General features: G+C 43.9%; 1 protein-coding gene across 34 annotated transcripts in view; it reads left to right on the forward strand.

The window, feature by feature from the left end:
* SIPA1L1 (signal induced proliferation associated 1 like 1) overlaps positions 1 to 12,634 on the forward strand; it is a 437,830-nt gene that overhangs the window by 232,103 nt on the left and 193,093 nt on the right. For 5 of the 34 annotated variants that reach the window (XM_089322258.1, XM_089322255.1, XM_089322253.1 and 2 more), the window contains one exon: positions 6,217 to 6,302. The exons of the other annotated variants lie outside the window; for them this stretch is intronic. The gene's annotated coding sequence lies outside the window, so the exon portion shown is untranslated. The remainder of the gene's footprint in view (positions 1 to 6,216; positions 6,303 to 12,634) is intronic. 34 annotated transcript variants of the gene reach the window in all.

Genomic DNA, 12,634 nt, shown 5'->3' on the forward strand with positions numbered 1-12,634 from the left:
GTGGGTGGGAAGGTGGTTGGCGGGGGGGACTGCTATAATCCAAAAGTTGTACTTACGAAATTTATATTTGTTAAATAAAAGTTTTCTTAATAAAACAATGGTGAACAGCAAAAAAAAAAAAAAAAAAAAAAGAAAGGCTGTGACAAACCTGATGCATAGAATTTGTTTTCAAGAATTTTGGGTATTTAAAAAGTACGGTGTCAGTTGGCATTGTGGCTCATGGGTGAAACCCTCCCCTGTGATGCTGTCATCTCATGTGGGCACCAGTTAGAGTCCCAGCTGCTCTGCTTCCAATCCACCTTCCTGTTAATGTACCTGGGAACACAGCAGAGGATGAGTCAAGTGCTTGGGCCCCTGCACCCACATGGGAGACCTGGAAGAAGCTCCTGGCTTCAGTCTGGCCCAGCTGTTGGGACCATCTGGGGAATGAACCAGCAGTTGGAAGCTTGGTCTCCCTCCTGCCTTCCTTTAACTCTGCCTTTCAAGTAGTAAAATAAATCTTAAAAAATAAAATGTTATTGTTAGAGCTAGCAAAAAAAATGTATCCTTTTTCTTGGAAGTTATGCCTTTGTTGAGAGAAAAAGAAGTGTATGGTAGTATGGGGAATACTTGATTCATCCCAGGAAAACATTTCAACCCTTGTTAGAACAGAATTCTCTAGATTAGGTGTTTGGCCTTGGAGTTAAGACAATTAGGGCACCTGTGTCACACATCTGAGTGCCTGGGTTCAGTGCCTTGCTCCAGTTCCTGACTCAAGCTTCTTGGTGCTGTAGACCCTGGGAGGCAGCAGTTATGTCAGGTACTGGCTTCCTGCAGTTCACATGCAGGCCTGGATTGAGTTCCCAACCCAGGCTGCTGTGGGCATTCAGGGAGTGAAAGAGTGGATGAGAGTGGTTTTTTTTTTTTTTTTTTTTTCCCTCTCTCTGAAAAATAAGAAACTTTTAAAAACAGAATTCTCACTCAAGAGATGGATGTTTATTTAGGCAATGAATTCTTTGAGATTAAGGTGAAATCATGTAGTGCTTAAATACTCAAATATACAGAGAAAAGATCTAAGTTGTTGAATGTCAGTAGGAACTTATTGTGCTATGTTGAAGAGGATTTTTTTTTGTCTCTGCCTGTGGTCAGACTAATTGACTATTCCATATGAGGTGAATCAGTTCTTTTATTGGACCATTTATTAAATGTTAAATTCTACCCACACATAAGTAAAGTGCCCCTAAGGCATGTTTCCTATTTATAACGTTTGATATTTGGGTTTTAATGTTTATTGCATCCATCATATCTCCATTTTAAGGATCAATAAATAAAAGTGTTAAGTGTTTAGGTATTTGTAATAGTAGCAAAATAAGTAATTTAAAGAGCAGGAAACATGGGCTCATGCACATTTCCTTAGAAGTTTAATCTATGTTAGTACGATGCAGAGATCACTCAAGAGATACTGTCTTTTGCCACTTGTTCTCATTATTTTAGTCAAGTATTGTAGCCATTGTACTGTAGTAACTCTAGACTTCCCAATCAATGCATTTTCCATTGGTTGGCACGAAGAAATTGAAAAACTTCTAAAGATCAGTAGTAATTGGTTGACTGTAGGGTTAAGGAGAGGAAAGAATCAAAGAAAACTTTATGGCAAGCCCATGATGCGATCTGTTGGCAATCAGCTTGGCTTTGGCAACCCAGCTCCTTCATTTCTTCTGCTTTCCAGTAGTAAAGCCATCCTTTCCCATCTTCTGTGGAGCCCTTCTTTGCACGGTTAACCTCTGTTCTGTCCAACCCGCTTCCCTTTCACCTTTCCTCGGATGTGAGTCCTTGAGTCGTATCATTCCAGTCTCTCTCCCTATCATTCCAGTCTCCATCCATGCACTTTCTTTCCTGTAAATGTCCTTCGTGTTCTCTGCAGCACACATTCTTTGACCCCTCTCAAGTTTTGCCCATTCTCCCTCTTTGCTGCCAGTGTGGGGAGAACAAAAAGCAGAAATGAGGAGTCTTATTCCATCCCTCTCTTATGTCTTTGCTCCTTCTTCTTCAAGTTTATTTTTTATTAGATATACTATACATCCAGCAAATGCATAGATCCTCAGCTTTCAATTGGTGGTGTTTCTGGTTGTGGGCTGTTACCAGTAAAGTTGTTATAAACATTCTTGTTTAAGTTGTTTTGGAGCCACATATTTTCATTTCCCTTGGGTCATACCATGAGTAGTATTGTTGGAGCAAAGGGTAGGTGGGTGTGCATTTTATTGTGCAAGAAACTGCCAAACCGTTTTCCCAGAGTGGCTGTGCTATTTTATGTAGTTGTGCCAGCAGTTTTTGAGAGTTCCAGCTGCTCTACATTTCTCACAATCGTTTGGTGTTAATAGTTTTCTTTTTAAAATGAATTGTGCTCTTTATTATATTTTTAATGATTTATTTTATTAATTTGAAAGGCAGAGAGGAAATGAATCTTTTATCTTCTGGTTTACTCCCCAGTTGGCTGCAGTGGCCAGGGCTGGCCCAGGCCAAAACCAGGAGTCTGGAACTCCATCTGAGTCTCCCACTTGGGTGCAAGAGACCAAGCAATTGGACCATTCTCTGCTGCCCTCACGGGCACATTAGCAGAGAGCCGGATTGGAAATGGAGCATCCAGAATTCAAACCTGTGCTTATATAGGATGTTACAATCACAGGTCGTGGCTCAACCCACTGAATCACAAGGCCAGCCCTGAGTTTTTGTTTGCTCATTTAGCTATGTGATGAGTGTTAAATCATATCTCATTGTGATTTTAAGTTGCTTTTTTCTGATGACTGATGATTTTGGATCACCTGGTTCTGTGCTTATTGGCCATTCCTATGGCCATTACCTATTTTTGCACAGTACCTTTTTCAAATCTTAAATTTTCTAAATCAGTATCATTACAGTCTTCTTATGTTGACTTGTAAGATTTTGAGAGTGCTTCAAAGAGTTTGTGGAAAAATAGAATCAAAAGATGTTTATTTTTATGCACAAAATTTGAGATTCATGCGTAGTAGTATGCATTTTCAAATAGTTGGGTCTCTGTCGCTTATATGGGAGAACTAGATTGAGTTCTTAGCTCCTAGCTTTGATCTGGCCCAGCCCAAGTGTTGCCAGCATTTGTGGAGTGAACCAGCAGATGGGAAGATCTCTTACTTTCTGACTCTATGTCTCTGTCTTTCAAATGAATAAGAATAAATAAAGACTCAAAAATTCAAACCTCACATTTAAAAAAAGAAAAAGAAAGAAAAAAAAAACCAGGCTGCCCTGAGTGTTTCTGTCTCTTCTTTTCTCTGGTCTGTTCACATGCTGTTACACTCTAGCTTGAGTACTATCGCTCTGTGATGAAGTCATCCAACTTCATTCTTTGTTTTTTGTTTGTTTGTTTTGACAGGCAGAGTTAGTGAGAGAGAGAGAGAGAGAGACAGGTAGAAAGATCTTCCTTCTGTTGATTCACTCCCCTAATGGCCGCCATGGCCAGCGCTGCGCCGATCCGAAGCCAGGAGCCAGGTGCTTTCTCCTGGTCTCCCATGCGGGTACAGGGCCCAAGCACTTGGGCCATCCTCCACCGCCTTCCCGGGCCACAGCAGAGAGCTGGACTGGAAGAGGAGCAACTGGCGCCGCAGGCGGAGTATTAGCCAAGTGAGCCGCAGCGCTGGCCTCAACTTCATTCTTTGAATTGCTTTGGATATTATAGATCCTTTGTATTTTCATATAAATTTTGGAGTCAATGTGTCATGCCTGCCTGATTCCCTTGAAACCTATATTTCAGTTTGTGGAGAATATAGACATTCTGATATTATTGAGTCTTCCTATCTGTGAACCTCTCCACTTAATTTCTGTCAACATTGTTTATAGTTTTCAATATAGAGTTGTACATCTTCCATTAGATATATTGTTTTCATTTGACATATTGGATTTTATATGTCTTGTTATATATTCCTCTGTGTAATTTTTCAAATTTCATTTAATTGTCCCCTTACTGGTATACAAAAACAGAATTGCTACAGACCGCCCAAATTCCATTGCTAGTTCCATATTGTGTGTGTTTGTGCATCTGTTATTTTTATAAGGTTATTTGCATACATAATCATATATGTTTGTGAATATGGACATTTTCATTTCCTTTTCCATCTTTATACCATTTAAAATGTTTTTCTGTCCTTATTAAGCAACTTAGAACTTTTAGTACAATGCGAGCTAGGAGTGGTGAGAACAAATACTCTTGCCTTATCCTGATCTTAGGAAGAAAGTGCAAGTGTTTCACTGTTAACTCATACCTAATTTTTTTTTTTTACACTCTAGCTTCTGCTCTTTTAAAGCTCTGTAATTTTGTATTCTTATTCCCAAGTCCATGATGCTCAATCTGCATATTCCTGGGCTATCCCGTGCTTGTGATATTCCTGCATTACCCCCACTTTTCTCTTTGTTTTCTGCTTCCTTTCCCAAGAAGTGTTTTTTTCTTCTTCTGTTCCATCATCCCTTCTGTCCTCCTACCTCTGTGAAAATACTGTTTTCTCTCTCTCTCTTTCTAAAGATTTATATATTTGTTTATTTGAAAATCTGAATTAGAGAAGAGAGGGAGGGAGAGACAGAGATGTCTTCCATCTGCTGGTTCATTCCCCAAACAGCTGCAGTGGGCCAAAGCCAGAAGAGGAGCTTCTTCCAGGTCTCTCATGTGGGTGCAGGGGCCCAAGCATTTGGACCATCTTCCACTGCTTTCCCAGACCACAGCAGAGAGCCGGATCAGAAGTGGAGCAGCCGGAACTAACTGGTGCCCATGTGGGATGCTGGCACTGCAGATGGCACCTTAACCGCAGCACTGGTCTCTACTGTTTTCTCTTTTACTGGCTTCTTTTCTCATTCATTTATTCTTTTTTAAGAATTCTTATTTAAGAATATTTGAGAGATACAGTTACAGAGAGAGACAGAAAGGTCCTCCATCTGCTGGTTCACTCTCCAAATGGCTGCATGGCCAGAGCTGAGTCGATCTGAAGCCAGGAGCCAGGAGCTTCTTCCAGGTCTCCCATGATGTGGGTGCAGGGGCCCAAGCACTTGGGCCATCTTCCACTGCTTTCCCAGGACATAAACATAGAGCGGGATTGGAAGAACCACAGCCGGGACAGGAGCCAGTATACCCATATGGGATGCCAGCAGTGAAGGCAGAGGCTTGGCCTATTGTGCCACAACACCAGCCTCTCATTCATTTATTCTTAGAGAGTTCCTAATCTTCAAGTGTTTACTGAGCAGACGCTGTGTAACTGTTGCCTTCTGGAGCTGTACGGGTTGACATTTGGTCTGTGTCCCCAAGAGCTCACTGTGAAATGAGCTCTTTAGAATCTCCAGAGCCTGGACAGTGCTCTGATTGAATGAACAGCTGCTGGAAAGTCCCTGGAAGGCATGGGCACGTCACTGGCTGGTGGGGACCAAAGCGAGGCCCGAGGGAGAAGACGGTGCTCCTTCTTTTCCCTCTTGTGCAGCCACCAAGACGAAGACGAGGCATCCTTCCTCCTCTGCCTGTGCTCACATCCATTCTCAGTTGCTCCTGTGCTCTCAGCATGGAAGCAGAGTTTCAGAATTATGCTGTGGTGCTTATTGCTTTAGTGTTGTGTGTGATTTGGGGGTAATTAGCTCTCTTAAAAGCTCTTTAGCTGGCCGGCACCGTGGCTCACTTGGCTAATACTCTGCCTGCGGCACTGGCACCCTGGGTTCTAGTCCTGGTTGGGGCACCAGGTTCTAGTCCCAGCTGCTCCTCTTCCAGTGCAGCTCTCTGCTGTGGCCTGGGAAGGCAGTGGAGGATGGCCCAGGTCCTTGGGCCCTGCACCCGCATGGGAAACCAGGAGGAAGCACCTGGCTCCTGGCTTCAGATCGGCGCAGCACGCCGGCCGCAGCTGTAACAGCCATTTGCGGGATGAACCAACGGAAAAGGAAGACCTTTCTCCCTTTCTCTCTCTCTCACTGTCTAACTCTGCCTGTCAAAAAAAAAAAAAAGCTTTTTTAGCTGTCAATGGTAGTAAATTGTGTTTTATTTTTAGAAACTATAGAATTTTATAAACATCCAAAATTTACAAGAAAGTCCTCAAATTAATGAACTCATTGAAAACCTTGGCTTTTGTTCATAGGTGTCTTATACTTCATTACTGGGTAATGTTTGTATTAATTAGGGAACTGTTTTTGGAATGCACTAATTCTCCAGGATAATTCTTTGTTGGAATGTTTCTTTTGGAGGGCTTCTTTCACTCCAGGCTTGGGCAGGAGGTGACTCGGACCTGTTGTGTGTGGAGCCGACTCTCTAGCCTGAACAGTGCGTGCTGGTGAGCTGCCCTTCTCTGGCATTCCTGCTTCAGCCTTTTGTTCCATTTCTTCTTCCAAGCAGTGTCTGTTGCTGTCTTTCTCATAGCGCCTGTCTTAAATAGCTTTGCAGATTTTCTTGTAAAGTCATCATGACAACAGAAAAAATTTTTTAAAGGATTTATTTATTTATTTGAAAGAGAGGGTTGGGAGACAGAGAAGTTCACTCCCCAAATGGCTGCAACAGCCAGGATTGGGCCAGGCCGAAGCCAGGAGATTGGGGCTTCATCCAAGTCTCTCACATAGGTACAAGGGCCCATACTCGGGCCATCTTCCACTGCTTTCCCATGGAAATCCCAGGGCTGTATTGAAAGTGAAGTAGCCTGGACTTGATTTTGGTGTCCACAATGCCAGTCCTACAGGACCTCCTCCCCCCCTTTTTAAATATTTATTTATTTATTTGAAAGTCAGAGTTAGACATCTTCCATCCACTGGTTGATTTACTCCCCAGGTGGTCACAATGGCCATGCCAAAGCCAGGAGCCAGGAGCTAGGAGGTTTTTTCAGATCTCCCATAAAGGTGGTTGGGAGCAGTTGGGCCATCTTCTGCTGCTTTCCCAGGCCATGAAAAGGGAGCTGGATTAGAAATAGAGTAGCTGGACTCAAACCCATACCCATATGGAATGCTGGCATTGGAAGCCGAGGCTTTACCTGGTACCCCAGAACACCAGCCCCAGGACATATTTGTTAAGGAGGCACCAACTAGGGATTATTTTCAGATCATTAAATTATAAGTCTATGAATACTTTCTCATTACAGATAATAGATTTATAGGACATTCTTTAGTGATTTCATTAGGATGAAGGCAAAGCGATTCAAAGCATTTAAAATATACAAACTAAATGATGTATTTCTTGGTTTAGGAAAATGTATGCTACTCAGTATCTATTAAATATGTTCCTAGAACTTTACCATGCTTATAAGTCATATGTCTGTGAATGCTGTCAGCATTGTAGTCACTGAAGTTCTATCATTTATAAAATTTGAAACAACTTTTGAAAGGTAAAAAATTATCCTTTATTACTAATGGATGTTTAAATGTATGTCTGCAGGGTGGAGAATGTGATGATCTTAGAAGATGTTTGTGTATCAGATAAAATCAGTGTGTATCAATATATTTTATATGCCTTTAAATGCATTAATCAATATCCCATCAACAGGGATATCAGTGTTTTCAGCATAATTTACATTAAGATGATTATACTTGGGCCGGCGCCGGGGCTCACTAGGCTAATCCTCCGCCTTGCGGCACCGGCACACCGGGTTCTAGTCCCGGTCGGGGCGCCGGATTCTGTCCCGGTTGCCCCTCTTCCAGGCCAGCTCTCTGCTGTGGCCCGGGAGTGCAGTGGAGGATGGCCCAAGTGCTTGGGCCCTGCACCCCATGGGGGACCAGGAGAAGCACCTGGCTCCTGCCATCAGATCAGCGTGGTGTGCCGGCCGCAGCACGCCGGCCGCGGCGGCCATTGGAGGGTGAACCAACGGCAAAGGAAGACCTTTCTCTCTGTCTCTCTCTCTCACTGTCCACTCTGCCTGTCAAAAAAAAAAAAAAAAAAAAAAGGATGATTATACTTGAAATTATAAACAAAATAAGTTTGAAATTCAGTATAAAAGTGAAATGAAAAGTCATACTCGTTAATGAGATACTGCTTGAGCTTTATCTGACCATGAACAGTTGAGTCTTATCCTTCAGAATTTATTAGTTTCTAATTTTAAACCCATGTCTGTCTTTTCCAATTTTTTTGCCTTATGAAAGATTAAAAATGCCTCCCTTTTAGTAGACTCCATGGGGGTTCTGCGTGGGCCAGCACTGTGTCTGGGGTGCTCGAGAAAGGCGAGGGTGGCTGTTCTGCTGAGGGGCCTCTGGGGCTCTGTCAGTATTCCACAGGGCCCCGCCGTGCAAGGTCCTGTTTATCAGCAGAGTATGAATTTGTAGGCATCATTTATTCCCGGAAACTGTTTTCCTGAATTCTCCCTTTTGAGATTTCTTGTTACTGTCTTTCGGTGGACAGTCCTTTTCAGTGGAAGACTGTCTTCCCTTTTCCTCTTGTGCCTGGTTCTCCCTTGTCTGGGATGCTGGCCCTGGTAAGCGAGCTGTCCCACACGTGGGCCAGGGGGTGCTGCTGGACCTCTTCTGAGTATTGCTGATTTTTTTCTTTATTCTCTATTTCTGCTCACATTGCTGGGCAGAGTTAGAGTTGAAGGTCAAGTGCAAGCATGTGATTGTTTTCTGTCACAAGCTGGCCAATTGAGTGGTTTCTATTTAGTTATTTGAAATAGGTCAGCAGACACATTGTATTAATTCCGTAGTTTAAATGGGCCATCTGTGGAGTCACTGTGGTAATTGTTCCTTTTTTGTGAGTACCAGCGTGCCCAGCTAAGATGCAGCCAAGGGCATTGGGAATCTTTTCAATGAGACCAGCGCGCTGAGCCGCGGGCTCCTGTCACTGAAACTTGCCCTTGGAGAGCTTTTGTCAGTTTGTTTGCTTCTAGATTCCTTTTCCTTGATTGTGAGAGTTTGGTTTTTTGATTGTGGAAGTTGAGAGTCATGCTTTATTGAAGATAATTAGAAAGCAGGGGAAGTGGGATTTGGAATAGGAAAAAATGAGACCACACGTTTGGCTGTAGCAATGGTGGAATTTCTTTGTTGTGAAGTTTTGGGTAATACAGAAGGAAACAGTAGACAATAAACCTGATCCCTACAATTACACTCTTCTGTAGCTCTTAGGAGAGGAGCTGAGACCATGCTGTGGGGTTGTCAGAGCTGAAGTTTGTTTTTTAAGATTTATTTATTTATTTAAAAGGGAAAGAGAGAGAAATGGAGGGAGAGAGATCTTTCATCCATTTCTTCATTCCCAAATAGCCAGAACAGCTGAGGCGGGGCCAGTCTGAAGCCAGGAACTCCACCCTGGTCTCCCATGTGGGTGCAGGAGCCCAAGCACTTGGGCCATCTTCTACTTTCTCGGGTGCATTAGCAGGGAGCTGGGTCAGAAACATACATGACAGGACTTGAACCAGTGCTCTGGGGTTGTGGACATTGCAGATGGTAGTGTAACCTGCTGCAACAGTGCTGACGCCAGAGGTAAAGTTGGAAGCAAAGTATTTTAAGTTCATTGCCTGAGAACATGTGAAATGTGCATGTTACTCTTATGTGGAAAGTACAAGTAAAACATGGAGTCTGAAAGGTAGCAGCTGTGTAAATGGGGAACTAGCCCGTGAAGTGACTTGTGATCTGTGGAGAATAAAGATGCCAGTGCTATTCTGGGTGCCCTACTCTCGGCTCCTGAGGCGATACTGTGTAGTTCTTCCGTGTGCCTGTGTGACTCCTGGTTCTGGGTCTGTGGCTCAGACTTTCTTTAGACTTAGGCTTCCAGCTACCTTCCAGTATCTCCACAGAGACGTCCAGCAGGCTTTTTTTTTTTTTTTTTAAATTTTTTTGATAGAGTGGACAGTGAGAGAGAGAGAGAGACAGAGAGAAAGGTCTTTCTTTGCTGTTGGTTCACCCTCCAATGGCCGCCGTGGCTGGCGTGCTGCAGCCGGTGCACTGCACTGATCCAATGGCAGGAGCCAGGTACTTATCCTGGTCCCCCATGGGGTGCAGGGCCCAAGCACTTGGGCCATCCTCCACTGCACTCCCGGGCCACAGCAGAGAGCTGGCCTGGAAGAGGGGCAACCGGGACTTTTAACATTTGACATGGACAGCAGAGAACTCTTGATTTATACCTAGCTGGTCCTGGCTCCCTGGGACTTTTCTCAGTTTTAACACTGGAAGTTGGGGCTGGCGCTGTGGCATAGCAGGTAAAGCCTCCCCCTGCAGTTCCGGCATCCCGTATGGGCTCCAGTTCAAGACCCAGCTGCTCCGCTTCCTATCCAGCTCTCTGCTATGGCCTGAGAGAACAGTGGAAGACTGCCCAAATGCTTGGGCCCCTGCACCCATGTGGGAGACCTGAAAGAAGCTCTTGGCTCCCGGCTTCAGATCAGTGTAGCTCTGGCCGTTGCAGCCAGTTGGGGAGTGAACCAGCAGATGGAAGACCGACCTCCCTCCCTCCCTCCCTCCCTCCCTCCCTCCCTCCCTCTCTCTCTCTCTCTCTGCCTCTCCTTCTCTGTGTAACTCTGACTTTCAAATAAATAAATAAATCTTTTGAAAAAAAAAAACACAAAGTCTCACATTGTAGGATACCCTCTCTGTCCTGGGCAAACCAAGATAGCAGGTCACTAAGTTCATATCCTTTAAACCTGTTCACTACTCAGATTTCTTGGCAGAACCATCAAGCTCAGTTTAAACTTTGAAGACCATCCTTGATTCACACCTTTCTCCACCACTACATATGTCCTGTTTTACAGTGGCATCTAATCCATCAGCATGCCTTATCTCCACCCCAGCAATTCACAACTCCATCCACTTCTCTCCATCTCGCTCATCCCACCTTAAGGCAAGCCTGTTTCACCTTGAGCTGGATCCTGTCACAAGATGAAGACATGAAACCTTACACATTGTTCTTACACATTGTTACATGGATCTGCAAGCTGACTCCTAGACTGACTCAGTCTCTTTCCTCCCTCCAGCCACAGTGGTTCTCTGCCTCAGACATGCTAAGTTTGTTCATGCTTTAGGCCCTTGTCCATCTGCTGAGAATGTCCTTTTTTAGTGTAGCTGATTTCTCTTTGATGTTTAGGTCGTCTTATCCTAAAGCATTTACTCAAGAGTGGCTTTCCTTGACCAGTCTATTGAAGGTAAGTCAGCCAGGCACTTTGACTATGTTACTATATTTCAGTGTTCTGGATGGCACTTGCCACTGCCCATCTGGTATACTCTTCCACTGTTTGCTTGCTGTCACTCTCACCTATTAGAGCGTAACCCCCACAATTCACAGTGCTGAGCACTGTGTTCCATCCCTTTTTGTATTTTAGGGCAGGTCTCAGAACAGAAAAGAGCATTAATTGAAATAAAGAATAACCTTATTGGCCACAGGTTAAAACTCCAAGGAAAAGAAGAGCTTGAAAGATTTTTAGCAAGCCAGGGTCAGTAAGTAGAAAGTAAATTTACCATATCTGTTATTACCACTACAAAATATACAGAATATCATTGATATTGTCTTCACTTAATAGGTTATCATCCTTGTGTTAGCTAAAATAAAAGAATAATAATCAGATTCAGAGATACTCAGAAAGCCATTTTACCATAATTTGTGCTACTTTAAAAAAAAAAAAGATTGATTTGTTTATATGAAAGGCAGAGTTAGAGAGTTTTCTTCCAAATAATGGTTCACTCCCACAAGGGGCCACAGTGGCTGGAACTGGGCCAGGCTGAAGCCAGGAGCTTCCTCTGGCTCTCCCACATGAGTGCAGGGGCCCAAGGACTTGGGCCATCTTCTACTGCTTTCCTAGACCATAGCAGAGAGCTGGATCAGAAGTGGAGCAGCCGGAACTTGAACTGGTTCCCCATATGGGATGCCAGCACTGCAGATGGTGGCTTAATCTGCTGCGCCACAGCGCTGGCTCCTGTGCTGCATTTAAGTCATAGATTTGGCAATGATGACTTCTCCTCCAGCAGTTTTTGAGGATGTACCCTGTATGAAAGTTACTTGCTTTGATCTGGGTATATGTGTTGGAACTCGGGTGATGAAAAAATCTTTGTATTCAAACATACTTCTGAATCAGGGTCTCAACCTCAGGACTGTGGCATTTGGGGCCAGATAAGATAATCCTTTGTTATGCCCTTCCTTGTGTTCTACCCTGTGTCACAGCATATTGGGCCTCTACCACTAGATAGCACACCTCACTGTGACCACAGCATTTCTGAATACTGCCAGATGTCCCCTAGAAGGCCCAGATCTCCCCTTGACAGTGAATAGTCATCTTCTATTTTCTTTACATTAGAAAAATTATAATTATTTTTTAAAAATTTATTTTATTTTATTTATTTCAAAGAGTTTCAGAGAGAGGTAGAGACAGAGAGAGAGGTCTTCCATCCACTGATTCCAAAACCAGGAGTTTCTTCCAGGTCTCCCACGTGGGTGCAGGAGCCCAAGCACTTGGGCCATCTTGTACGACTTTCCCAGGTCATTAGCAGGTAGCTGGCTCGGAATTGGAGCAGCTGGAACTTGAACTGGTGCCCATATGGGATGCCAGCACTGCAGGCTGGGGTTTTAATCTACTGCTCCACAGTGCTGGCCCCAATTACTTTAACATTTTTTTAATGTATTTTCACTTTATTTGAAAGGGAGACCGAGGGACAAAGAAAGATCTTTCATCCACTGGGTCCTCCCCAAATGGCCCACAACAGCCAGGGCTGGGCC

This window comes from Oryctolagus cuniculus, chromosome 20, assembly GCF_051225735.1.
Source record: "Oryctolagus cuniculus isolate XC-2025 breed Fujian yellow rabbit chromosome 20, ASM5122573v1, whole genome shotgun sequence".
Taxonomy (NCBI): domain Eukaryota; kingdom Metazoa; phylum Chordata; class Mammalia; order Lagomorpha; family Leporidae; genus Oryctolagus; species Oryctolagus cuniculus.